Here is a 12,189-nt window from a genome sequence, read left to right on the forward strand (position 1 = left end):
CCATGGAGCGTGATGAAGCAGCTCCAGCACTGAGTGCCCCATGTCCCATATTGACCCTGGAACCGCCACCTCTTACAAGCTCCAACAATTGTTCCTGCCTTGAGGCCACGCCCTGCACCATGGCAACCCCAGTAAGCTGAGCCAGATCAACACCATTGGCCAGTCCTAATGGATCTGGATGAATCAGTTCATCTGGCATGTCACTCTCAAAATTGAATATGGATCCAAAATCTGCGCTATCACTGGTTGATAGAGCCGGGGAGGAGATTGGCTCCTCTGAGAAAAGACCCATCTGTCAGAATCCCTTAATATTATTGTTTTCCCAAACATCTACCTCCAACCAATATACAGCTGAGCCAGATACGGTATCATTGGCATGGTTCTGCCTGAATTCCACAAAACAAAATATTTATTGAAGAGTGAGATAAATTAGAGGGACTCCTGTATTACTTAACAACTATCTGGTGGGCACCCCTTCACTCTCTACTTTCACAGCCTTAAACTGCAGGGTAACCACCTCCAGGAACATGCCATCCATTTCGCACTCAACCTTAGGGATTGGATTGTAAGTTTGACTCCAAGGCAAATAACAGGCTGAGGTTGCAAATGGCCTGAGTCGAGAGTGTGGTGCTGGAAAAGCACAGCAGGTCAGGCAGTATCCAAGAAGCAGGAGAATCAACATTCCTGATGAAGGGCTTACGCCCAAAACATCGATTCTCCTGCTCATCGGATGCTGCCTGACCTGCTGTGCTTTTCCAGCACCACACTCTCGACTCTGATCTCCAGCATCTGCAGTCCTCACTTTCTCCTGCAAGTGGTCTGATCCAACTTCAAACAGTGGCCAAGTAGGGGTATATAATTAATAGCTAGGTACCAAGAAGTCTCTAATTCCTTTCTCATATTTAAAGTAAAGTCCCTTTGCTTTTTAATTTCATACTGAGATGAATGATACGCTATTCTGGCATTTATTATAATTAACAAATATTTTCTGAATGATTTCAAAAACTAACCAATAATAATTCATTTTGTAATTACTTTTCATCAAACAGGACATTAATTGGCCAAAGTCTAATCCTTTGCAGTGGTGCATTCTGTACACTAATATGATTTTCCTTTCTTATTCGTTATTAATTTGTATTTAAGTTACATTGCGAAGGGTGATTTTGTTCTATTGCTTTTTTCAGGTTTAATAAAATAACAATGAGTAAGAACAAAGCGATTAAAAATATTGCACTTTAATAGACAAAGGAACATAAAGAGAGGTCAATTTCATTAAATGTGTTATTTGCACCATGAAATTTTAGCTCATTTTGGAACTTATTTTTTTCAATATGCTTGATGATTGTAGATTTCAGCTGAGCAGAACAAAATTGTTCAGTATTAGCTCTGCCAGTTATATTAGCAGGCACTCACCAAAGGGTGAACATAACAACACTCTGGTGGTGGGTTGGCACATGGGCAGCGTACCAAATTGATTGCAATGCCTTGGTGCTTTTACCAAAGCTTATCTATCCACCTCATGGCAAACTTTCTGCAATGGAGCAGGCACTGGAAATTCTCCCCCTCTGCAGGTCTACTGAGACCTTTAAATGGCCAATTACAGAATCACAGAAGTGTTATGGTGCAGAGGAAAGCCAGTCAGCGCTCTGTGCTTGCACCCAAATTATAACCCTCACTTAAGGGCCTCCTTTCCCACCTTTGTGCATTTTCCCAAGCGTGGGCAGATGCTGATATCAAGAGGTAGCTTTCACCTTCTATGCTGGTATTAGGAGCAGGAAAAATGCATGCATTTTTAGCTATCATCTCGGTTCAGTACAGGTCCCTTTTTAGGGTCTCCTCCCACCCCCTGACCCCAGCATGATTTTCACATTTCCCCAGTTTACAATTTGCACTCGTGCCTTGGGGTGGAGGAACAGGCTATTTTTGTAACCAAAACAGTTGATGATAGAAGGATAGATATCTAAGCAAGTTGTGAGGAGGATACAAAGGCCTTGACATTGTTTCCACAAGGTGGGGAAAAAAAATCCAGGAATCTGACCTTTCAAAATGGCTACACCCACTGTGCATTCTCAGTCTGGGAGTGGGGAAGGTAGGGTCAGGAGGCAGAGGAGTGCTTGGGTTGGATTGGACGTTGGGGTGGGTGATTTGTGAAGAGCTGAGGAAGCTTCTAGTCACCAAGGAGGACTGGTTAAAATTCACTCCTGAATATTCCTCTGTACCATCACTGAGAACTCTTCCTTTTCCCTTGCTCTCGCTGGTCAAGTCTTTGCAGCAGAGCAGTAGCAGCTTGTCCAGTCTGCCACTAGATGGAGCCAGACCACTACAAAACCTGAAAGCTGGTGAACAGCATCTCCTTTTACACCTACATCACTTTTACTTAAATTTACCTTATTTTTATTTGATTCAATTCAGAGAAATAAACTCCTATTCATTTAAGAATTTAGGAATTATGGTGTTTCAACTTACAAATTTTGCCTCTCTGACAGAAAATCTCTGAATTGCAGCTTTCACGATGATTGTAATGGGGAAATCTGATTTGCTCAATGTTGTTCATTTAAAACTGCTTATTTCTGAAACACAATAACAGTGTTAAGTGGGGATTTCCTAAATCTAACAGTTGCTGTCCTACTCAGTCCCATTGAGCCATGGTCTCCTTGCTATCCTCTAAGTCTTTCCTCCAGCTTCCCTCAAAACTGACAATACCAAGCCAATGCTTTACCTGTTTCAAGCTGAATATTTATATATTATTTACGTGGAATACTGCTCATTTCCAGCCCCTTGACCAGGTAAGAAAGTGACAGTAAGTGAAGAGTATTTATTGACACGTCTGTCTGAGTCCACATCAGCTTTGACCAGTTACTGTTTTGTCCTCCCCTCACTTTCACTGAGTAAGCTTCCGGAAGACTAAAGACTCCCTGGTCCCAGTGTTAAATAAAGTGAGGACCATGTGGCAATATTGCTCTAATTGATAGAAATGGTCAACCCGCCCCTCCTGGGAAGGGCATATGCAATCAAGTCAATGCGTTAGCCAATGGGTTGGAGCCAACTTCCTGATCCATTTCCCTCACTTCAAACCGCCACCCATTTCCAAATCTACCCCACGGAAATGTTCAGCTCAGTGGGATGGTTCACTGACACAACCCCTCTGCATAAACAGCTCTGGCAACCTCAGGAAGCTGTTCCTAATAATGACACTGTCTTTGTCAGTTATCTTCCCTCTCTCAAATTGGCTTGATGAAGAGATCGCTTCCAGCTTTGAACTTCTATTTCCATCCAAGTCTCGGTTAATGAAATATTTTGAAATGGTGAAGGTTTCATTCTCTCCTCTTGTCTCTGTTGATTGAAAATCAATCCTAAGTGGGGAATGGAATGAAGAGATTTATGGATTTAAAACTGAAAGGCATTGATCAGTATTAGAATGAACTGTTTTATAATAAACCAAACAGTCTTTCACAGGTATCATTCTGTCTTCCTATTGCTCAGTAATTTAAACTTATTTTCTTCTGATTCATTTGATATTCTGGTTGAAAAAGAAAGCTTCGTGGACAAGGCACTTTGGAGCCTGGCTCACTCAGTTAGTGGAGAATGGGGCTCTTAATCCCAGGATATTGAGTTTGAATGTCTGAAATTCTGTGCCCCACAGAGTTGTGAAGGCTAGATCACTGCAAGAATTTAATGAGGACATATTCAGACTGTTGAAATGTGGAGGTCATGAGGAGTTGGCAAAATAGAGGAGGTGAGGACTGGGACACATCAGTCATAACCTTAGAGAATGGCAGGGCAGGCTACAGGGGCTGAATAACCTATTTCCTATAGGGTAATTTTAAAAAAAAACATCTTTTAGAATTTATTCCAAGTATGGTGAATTGAACGTCTGATACACAGCGTCAATCCCTCTTTGCTAAACAAAAATGGAAAGAACTGCAGATGCTGTAAATCAGAAACAAAACCTGAAGTTGCTGCAAAAGCTCAGCAGGTCTGGCAGCATTTGTGGAGAGAAATCAGAGTTTCGGGTCCGGTGACCCTTCATCAGAACTTCCTCAGTATTGAGGAAGGATCATTCAACTTGAAACGCTAACTCTGATTTCTCTCCACAGATGCAGCCAGACCTGCTGAGCTTTTGCAGCAATCCCTGTTTTTGTCCCTCTTTACTAAGGTGACACCATGCAGCACCTATGCTATTCCATGCAAGTACGCACACCCGCATTAATTGATGTGGCTATGGATAGGGGGAGGTGGGGAATTGGGGTCTCTTCCACACCCCTCCAATATATTTCTTACTGACTGGCTGCATCCATGGAGGCCACAACACTAGGGGGAGCACTTCCCACAAATTCAGTTAGTGGGCAGGATTGCAGTATCCGACCTCAGCTGGGTTGGGGAATTGGATTCCTAATTGTTCCAAGATAAAATAAAAAGTAAACCTGGCACCATTGGGAAAGATATGAGTGAGGTTGTTGACTTGCTCGCTGAACTGGTAAGGTTGTTTGATGTTACCTAGTGTGGTGACAAAATGTCTGCAAACAAACTTACCAGCTCAGCAACCTCACTCACAACCTGAGCTACAAATCTCCTCAAGAAATAAAAGTGTTGGTTAGACCATCAGAGTTTAATTTGGCAAGGAACCAGGACCAGGTGAGATGCATCTAAGAACATTGAGGGCTGTGAGAGCAGAAACTCACACTGGCCACAATCTTTGTTTTGGAAATGTGTTGCTGGAGAAGCGCAGCAGGTCAGGCAGCATCTAGGGAACAGGAGAATCGACGTTTCGGGCATTAGTGAAGAAGGGCTAATGCCCGAAACGTCGATTCTCCTGTTCCCTAGATGCTGCCTGACCTGCTGCGCTTCTCCAGCAACACATTTCCATCTCTGATCCCCAGCATCTGCAGACCTCATTTTCTCTTCACAATCTTTGTTTTCCCTAGACTCAGGACAAGAGCAATTTTATATCAACGCTTTTGTTTTAAAATGTTGTAAGGAGAAGCCCAGAGATGACAGCCAGGTCAGTTTAACATCAGTGATGTGAAAACAACTCTTCAGGATAGAATTAGCAATCACATGGAGGAAGGTGGTTTGATTAGGAAATGCCAGCATGGATTTCTGAAGTGGACATCATGTTCAATGAATTTGCTATAGTTTGCTTCTTGGTGAAGTACCAGAAAGGGTCAATGTGGATAATACTCTAGATAGAGTGTACATTGACATTCAAAACACACCTTATACAGTAACACACAATAGGCTTGTGAAAGCAGTTATAACTCACGGTCACTCTTTGGGCTGGACAAAGTTAAAAATCACACAACACCAGGTTATAGTCCAACAGGTTTATTTCGAAGCACTAGCTTTCGGAGCGCTGCTCCTTCATCCTTCATCCTGATGAAGGAGCAGAGCTCTGATAGCTAGTGTTTCGAAATAAACCTGTTGGACTATAACCTGGTGTTGTGTGATATTGAACTTTGTCCACCCCAGTCCAACACCAGCTCCTCCACATTTGGGCTGGAGGAAGGTTGGAATTAAAGTTTCCAGAGTCAATATTAGAACGCTTGGTTTAACTGATAGATATTAATGATCTGATCTTGGTGTGTAGGGGACAGTTTCAGAGTTTGCAGATGATGTGAAACTTGCAAATATTATAAACTGTTAGGAGGGCAGTGTGGAACTCCAAGAGGACATAGATGGATCAGTGGAGTGGACATACAGGTGGCAGATGAAGTGGAATGCAGAGAGGTATGAGACAGTGCATTTTGGTGGAAGAACATGGACAGACAATACACAATAGGAAGTACAATTCTTCAGGCAATGCAGGAGCAGAGGGACCTGGGTGTATGCCTGCAAAGGTAAAGGTAGGAGATCAGGTGGAGAGCAGTTCAGAAAGCATACAGTATCCAGGCCACAGAGTACAAAAGCAAGGGGGTGATGCTGAACGTGTAGACTCAAGAAAACCTATCCTGGGAAATTGCTATAGTTCACATATCAAACAGAGCGATGGTATCACTGACAGATCCTGATTTATATATGCAGATGGGAGTAATTTTCTAATCAGCATTTCAAATACAATGTGGGTGAATACAATTAATTTTTAATAGTCACATGAAACAGAAGATTTTCATAAGACTCAGCCAATAAGAGAAGTCTGAATGAACATCACTAAGCCCACTTTATTGGATCTGTTGATGTGGGTATAAATATGATCCATGTTTTCACATTCTCAGATCTGGAATAAGTGATTAAAATGGGGAGTGGGTCAGCTAGAGGGAGGTGGGTGGGTGGGCTCAGCTTGTGTTCAGGAGGAGGATCGTGGGAGGAGGCTGAGTAGGACTGCTGCCCAATAGATTGGAGTGAACACAGGAGCAGTGTCTGGATTCACAGTCCAGCCCAGCCCACCCATGCCCATCATGGGGAACGTGTCACCCAGGCTCACTGCGTCCAATCAGCAACAGTGTGTTCCCAGTCACGTCAGCTGAACTGTTTGCTTTGTCAGTGCTATATCTTCCACTTCCTCATCTTCATTCCAATTGTCACTTTTTATTTCCCAGTTTCTCACCTTTAGTTTCCAATTAATCCTTCACTCATTTTCCGCGGAATATTTTTGCGTCCCTCACAATGCTCTTATTTTTCAGGCTCTATGTGTTTTCCTTCTCATAAATCTTATTTCAAGTCCACACTTTCCTCTCTCAGTTTTCTAGTCCCCCACTTCCAGTCTCTCTCTCTCTCCAACTTTGCTTTATCCTCCATTTCCTACTCAGCTCCGTCACCTCTTCCAAACCTTACATGCTAACAATGCTTGGGCAGGGGGAAGAGTCAACGGGCAGAAAGGGAGGGGTGGGAGGAGGAGATGCGGAGGGGTGGGAAGGAGTGAAGGGGGTGTGGGGAGGTGAGGGATGGGGGAGCAGGGGGAAGGGAGGAGGAGGTGACAGGGAGGAGGAAAGGGGAAGGCAGTGAAGGGAGGTGCATGAAGAAGGAAGTGGAGGGTTAGGTAGAGGAAACGAGGGAGGGGGAAGAGGGTAAGGGAAGGAAAGAAGAGTGGCACAGGGGAGGGGAGATGGAGGGAGAAGGAAAGGGGAGGGGGATGGGTGGCAGGTAGGAGAAGAGAAGGTGGAGGGGAGAGGAGAGGAGGCAGGAAGAAGGTGGGAGGGAGAGGAGAGGAGGGGGGAGGAAGTGATGCACAGAGTGAGGAGGAGTAGGGAGAGGAGGAAGGGGAAGGGATTAGATACATTTGGGAGAGTAAAATAGCAGAATATTATTTTAGAGAGAAAAACTGCAGAAAGCAGGATGACAAAGGGACTTGGGGTAACTTATAGACAAAATACAGTAAGCTAGCGAACAGATGCAGGGATAATCAGGAAGGATAATGGAATGTTGGCCCTTATTTCAAGGGGGTTGGAGTATAAGGTTAGGGAAATCTTCCTGCAACTGCACAAGGTGCTGGTGAGACTACATCTGGAGTATTGTGAGCTTTCTTGGTCCCCTTATTTGAGGAAAGATATCATGTCATTCGAGACAATTCAGACAAGGTTCAATCAGACGATGACCAGTACAGAGGGATTGTCTTATGAGCAAAAGCTAAACAGATTGGGACTCTCCTCCCTGCAGTTGGGAAGAATGAGAGGTGATCTCATTGAAACATACGATTCTAAACGGGCTTGACAGGGTAAACACTGAAAGGAAGTTTTCCCTCATGGGAGAGTCCAGCACCAGAAGGCACAGACTCTGAATAAAAGAGCACCAACTTTAGGCTGAGATAGGGAGGAATTTCCTCACTCAGAGAGTTGTGGGTCTATGGAACTCCTTGTCACAGAGAGCTGTGGGGGCAGAGTCCTTGTGTATATTTAACGCTGAGACGGATAGACTCTTGATCAGTCGGGGAATCAAGGGTTATGGAGAAAGGACAGGAATACTGACGTGCGGAATGTCGAATGGCAGAGCAGGCTTGAGGGGCTGAATGGCCTGTTCCCTCTTCTAATTCTCATGGTCTCATGGAAGGGAAGGAGGGGAGAGGGAATGTGGAGGAGGGGAAGCAAGGCAGTAGGTGAGGGGATGAGTCTGAAAGATGGATCAAGGAGGTGAAGGGGAGGGGTGGAGTTTGGGGAGGTGTTGGGGAAGGGAGTTGTGAGGGAGGGGCATAAGGAGAGGGGGAGAGAAGGAAGAAAAAGCAGGGAGGGGAGAATGATTTGGGGAAGGGGTGGAGGAGGGGGGATGGAAGAGGGAGGGGTAGTAGGAGAGGGATGGGGAGAGTATGAGGGGAGGAGATTGGGGTAGAGGAAGGGGAGGAGGAGGAAGACTGGAGGAGCACGGATAGAGTTGGAGGAAGACAAGAAAGGGGTGGAGGATGCAGTGGAGGGGAGGGTGGGGGAGAGGGGAGTAAAGGAGATGGGAAGTGGTGGGGAGGGGCTTCACCAGTGAAGGGAAGTGGTGGGGAGGGGCTTCACCAGCAGTCAGAGAAGAACACTGACTTGGCATCAATGGATCTGATTTAGAGCATTCCGGACACAAACAGGATACACCTTTGTTGAACTTTATTCCTGTAAAGCCTCTGTCTCAGGCTGCCTGGGGGAGTAAGATTCCTCCTGTGTGGATTGGGAAAAGACCACTGTCTGAGGTCTTCCTGCTGAAGGTAAGTTGGGGTCCATTCAGCTATCAGACCCTCCCAGTGTCTCAAATATATGTACATTCTGGTATTGTAAGTATAAGAGAGTTGGATAGAGTTAAAGTTCAATGTTATGTTTTGTTTATTTGATATGCACCTGTACACAACGGAACTGCATTTGTGACAATGTACATACACACACAAAGATTTTTAATGAACAAAGTATACTTATGAAATTTTAAAAAATCTAATAAGACCTCTCAATTTAACCCTTATTTCCTGCTCCATAGATGCTGAGTTTCTTCAGCATTTTGTTTTTAGTTTAAACATTTGCTGTTTCTTGTGTGAAAAAAACTGAATTACGGTGACCAGTAATGAACAATTTATTGCTCTCCAATCTCAATACAATTGTGAGAAACACTGAATTAGTTGGACTTAGTTACCATAGTGACAGCAGCTTGGAATTCATCCGTCACCAATATAGGTTGGATCCATTCTGAACCAGTTTTGGGGAGTGGAATTCCTTCTGTGTTTGTTAGTCTTTTATTGAATGAGCGTGAATGGAAATCATCCAGGCAACTGATTCATTAATCAGTTGGGAGTATTTTGAGCTTCCATTGCATCCTCAAGGTTTGGGAATGCACTCCGACTACTGGCACATGGGTAATTGGCGAGTGGAATTTATCAATAACGGGAAAAAGCCCCACATTTTCAAGTCAAGTGAATTTGGAGAACGCTCAATATTGCCATCTACTGCTTCAAATGATGAACTGAAATATCTACTTTTAACCTTCGAGACTGGGGAGAATTCAAACGCCCACTACCACAAACTTTGCAGTCGAGTATTCTGCATTTGGGACATCACAGGTGTCAGCAAACCAGAAATGCAATGGGAGAGTCTTATCCTGGGAGAACAACTCTTCTTTATTTCAAAAATATACTTTATTCATAAAAAGCCTTGTATTTACATTTGATACAAAAGTCATTTGCATATCAAGCAAACAAACAAAACATTGAACTTTGATTGTCCCAACAAACCAAAGACCTCTCTTATGTAAAACCAATATTTACATATATTTGAGACACTGGGCAGATCTGATAACTGAACGGGCCCTCAATTAACTTCAGCAAGATGACCTCAGACAGTGGGCTTTTCCCACTGAGCCTTGGTACCAGCTGCCCCCAGCTTTAGTGTGCCCCTCAGCACGTGGTCCTGGACCTTGGGATGTGCCAGTCTGTAACACTCGGTCAGGGTCAACTCCTTGCTCTGGAAGACCAACAAGTTTCAGGCAGATCAAAGAGCGTCTTTCACCAAGTTGATGGTCCTCCAGGTGCAGTCGATGTTCGTCTCGGTGTGTGTCCTGGTCAATCCCCCCCCGTGCAGCACAGAGTCCTGTGTCACAGAGCTGCTCAGGATTAACCTCAATATACTGTCATACACCTTCAGTGGGTCCTGGCCAATCAAGTCCCACAGACCCCAATACAACTCCGCTGGTAAGCCGTCCCTTCCGGGAGTTTTATTCTTTTCTAAGGCCTTGTGGGTCTTGGTCAGCTCATCCAGACATAATGACTGGTCCAGTCTCTCCCGCATTCTGTTGTCTAAGACCTCCATGCTCCTGTGGGCTTGTGTCATACAGTCTTGCGGCACAGTGGCTCAAGTGGTTAGCGCTGCTGCCTCACAGCGCCAGGGACCCGGGTTCAATTCCAGCCTCAGGCAACTGTCTGTGTGGTGCTTGCACATTCTCCCCGTGTCTGCATGGATTTCCTCCCACAATCCAAAGATGTGCAGGTCAGGTGAATTGGCCATGCTAAATTGCCTATAGTGTTCAGGGATGTGTAGTATAGGTGCATTAGTCAGGGGTAAATGTAGGGGAATGTGTCTGGGTGGGTTACTCTTCAGAGGGTCGGTGTGGACCTGTTGGGCCGAATGTCCTGGTTCCACTCTGTAGGGATTCTATGTAAAGGGTTTGCCTATCCTCAGGATGTCAGACTGAAGTAACATTACTGAGCCATCTCCTTCCTTTGTGGGCGGCATGGTGACACAGTGGTTGGCACTGCTGCCTCACAGCGCCAGAGACCCGGGTTCAACTCCCGCCTCAGGCGACTCTCTGTGTGGAGTTTGCGCATTCTCCCTGTGTCTGCGTGGGTTTCCTCCGGGTGCTCTGGTTTCCTCCCACAATCCAAAAATGTGCAGGTTAGGTGAATTGGCCATGCTAAATTGCCCGTAGTGTTAGGTGAAGGGGTAAATGTAGGAGTATGGGTCTGGGTGGTATACGCTTCGGCGGGTCGGTGTGGACTTGTTGGGCCGAAGGGCCTGTTTCCACACTGTAAGTAATCTAATCTAATCTAATCTAAAAAAAGCTCGGAGTGCTCTCTGTCTACCACCCAGAAAAGGAAGACACGCCAACACATCTCATCCTGCTCCACGATGTGGATCCTGGACAAGAAGATTATCTTGGAGGCCTCTGTGACAAAGAACGAGGCTTGTGTCTCTTCACCTTCTGATGGTCCTCTGTGACATTCACCCCCATCATCTGTAGCCAGAGTAGGTTCTGCATGTTTTTCTGGAGTTTGGACAGTTTTGCCCACATCTTGTTCGCCTTCTGATCATCTTTGCAGAAAAACAATCTCTTGATGTTCCCCTTGACAGTTTCCCACCAGTCTGCTGGAGACTCAAAGAGAGGTTTTAAGGATCTCCAACCCATGTAATCCCTTTTCACTTCCTCAAGGTTTTCTGGGGTCAACAGTTTCACGTTCAGCTTCCACATTCCCTTGCCAGCTCCCTGGTCATCCTGTATGTGACCGTCGGCCAGCAGGAGGCAGTGGTCAGTGAAGACCACCAGCTTGATGTTGGTGAATCGAAGGAGAACATGCAGGATGCAAACAGGAAATGCATCCTTGAGCGGATAGACACATCTTGCTGCGACCAGGTGCATCTATGTTGCGCTCCGTCTGCAGAGGGTGCTGAAGATGTGGTGCAGCTTGGTGACTTTAACAGTTTCCATCAGGAACCTGGCAAAGGAGTCCAGTTTGATGTCAGCCCGTCTGGATCATCCATCTGCATTGATGATGCGGTTGAAGTCTCTGGCCAGAATGACCAGCCTGTTCGTCGCCAGCAGCAGTGAGAGCTGGTGAAGGATGGCCAGCTGCTCAGTCTTTACCACTGGGGCATTCACATTAATTAGTCTCAGGGGAGCATTCCTGTATGTAATGTCTGCCACGAGGGGGGCGCCCATCCACCACCTCCTTAACCCCGGTGATTATGGAAGTTGCCTCCTCGCAGCAGAATACCCAGGCCAGAGGAACGGTAATTGTTTACTCCGAACTAAATCTGGCACTGGCATTGTCTCTTTTCTTTAATCAAAAATATACTTTATTCATAAAAACACTCTGCATATATACACTGACAATGAAGCAGTTCTGCTCTGCATAGTCGGGTATCAAGTTAACACACAAAATATTGGAGTTTGACTATTCACAAAACCAAACACCTATCTTACACATACAGGTAGTTCTCCTATAATGCCACAGTTGCATTCTAGTGAAACCTCACTTAATAGAGAATCACTTAATAGAAATAATGCAGGAACAGAGGATCATCA

The 12,189-nt window shown here is 45.2% G+C and overlaps 1 long non-coding RNA gene across 3 annotated transcripts in view; it reads right to left on the minus strand.

The window, feature by feature from the left end:
• Window positions 1-1,226: 1,226 nt before the first annotated feature.
• LOC122563749 (uncharacterized) overlaps window positions 1,227-12,189 on the minus strand; it is a 31,484-nt gene continuing 20,521 nt past the window's right edge. For all 3 annotated transcript variants that reach the window (XR_015752174.1, XR_015752173.1, XR_015752171.1), the window contains one exon: window positions 1,227-3,353. This is a non-coding gene — a long non-coding RNA (uncharacterized LOC122563749). The remainder of the gene's footprint in view (window positions 3,354-12,189) is intronic.

Source organism: Chiloscyllium plagiosum, unplaced genomic scaffold (assembly GCF_037043375.1).
Source record: "Chiloscyllium plagiosum isolate Xiang-an unplaced genomic scaffold, Cpla_swu_hap1 HiC_scaffold_30, whole genome shotgun sequence".
Lineage (NCBI taxonomy): Eukaryota > Metazoa > Chordata > Chondrichthyes > Orectolobiformes > Hemiscylliidae > Chiloscyllium > Chiloscyllium plagiosum.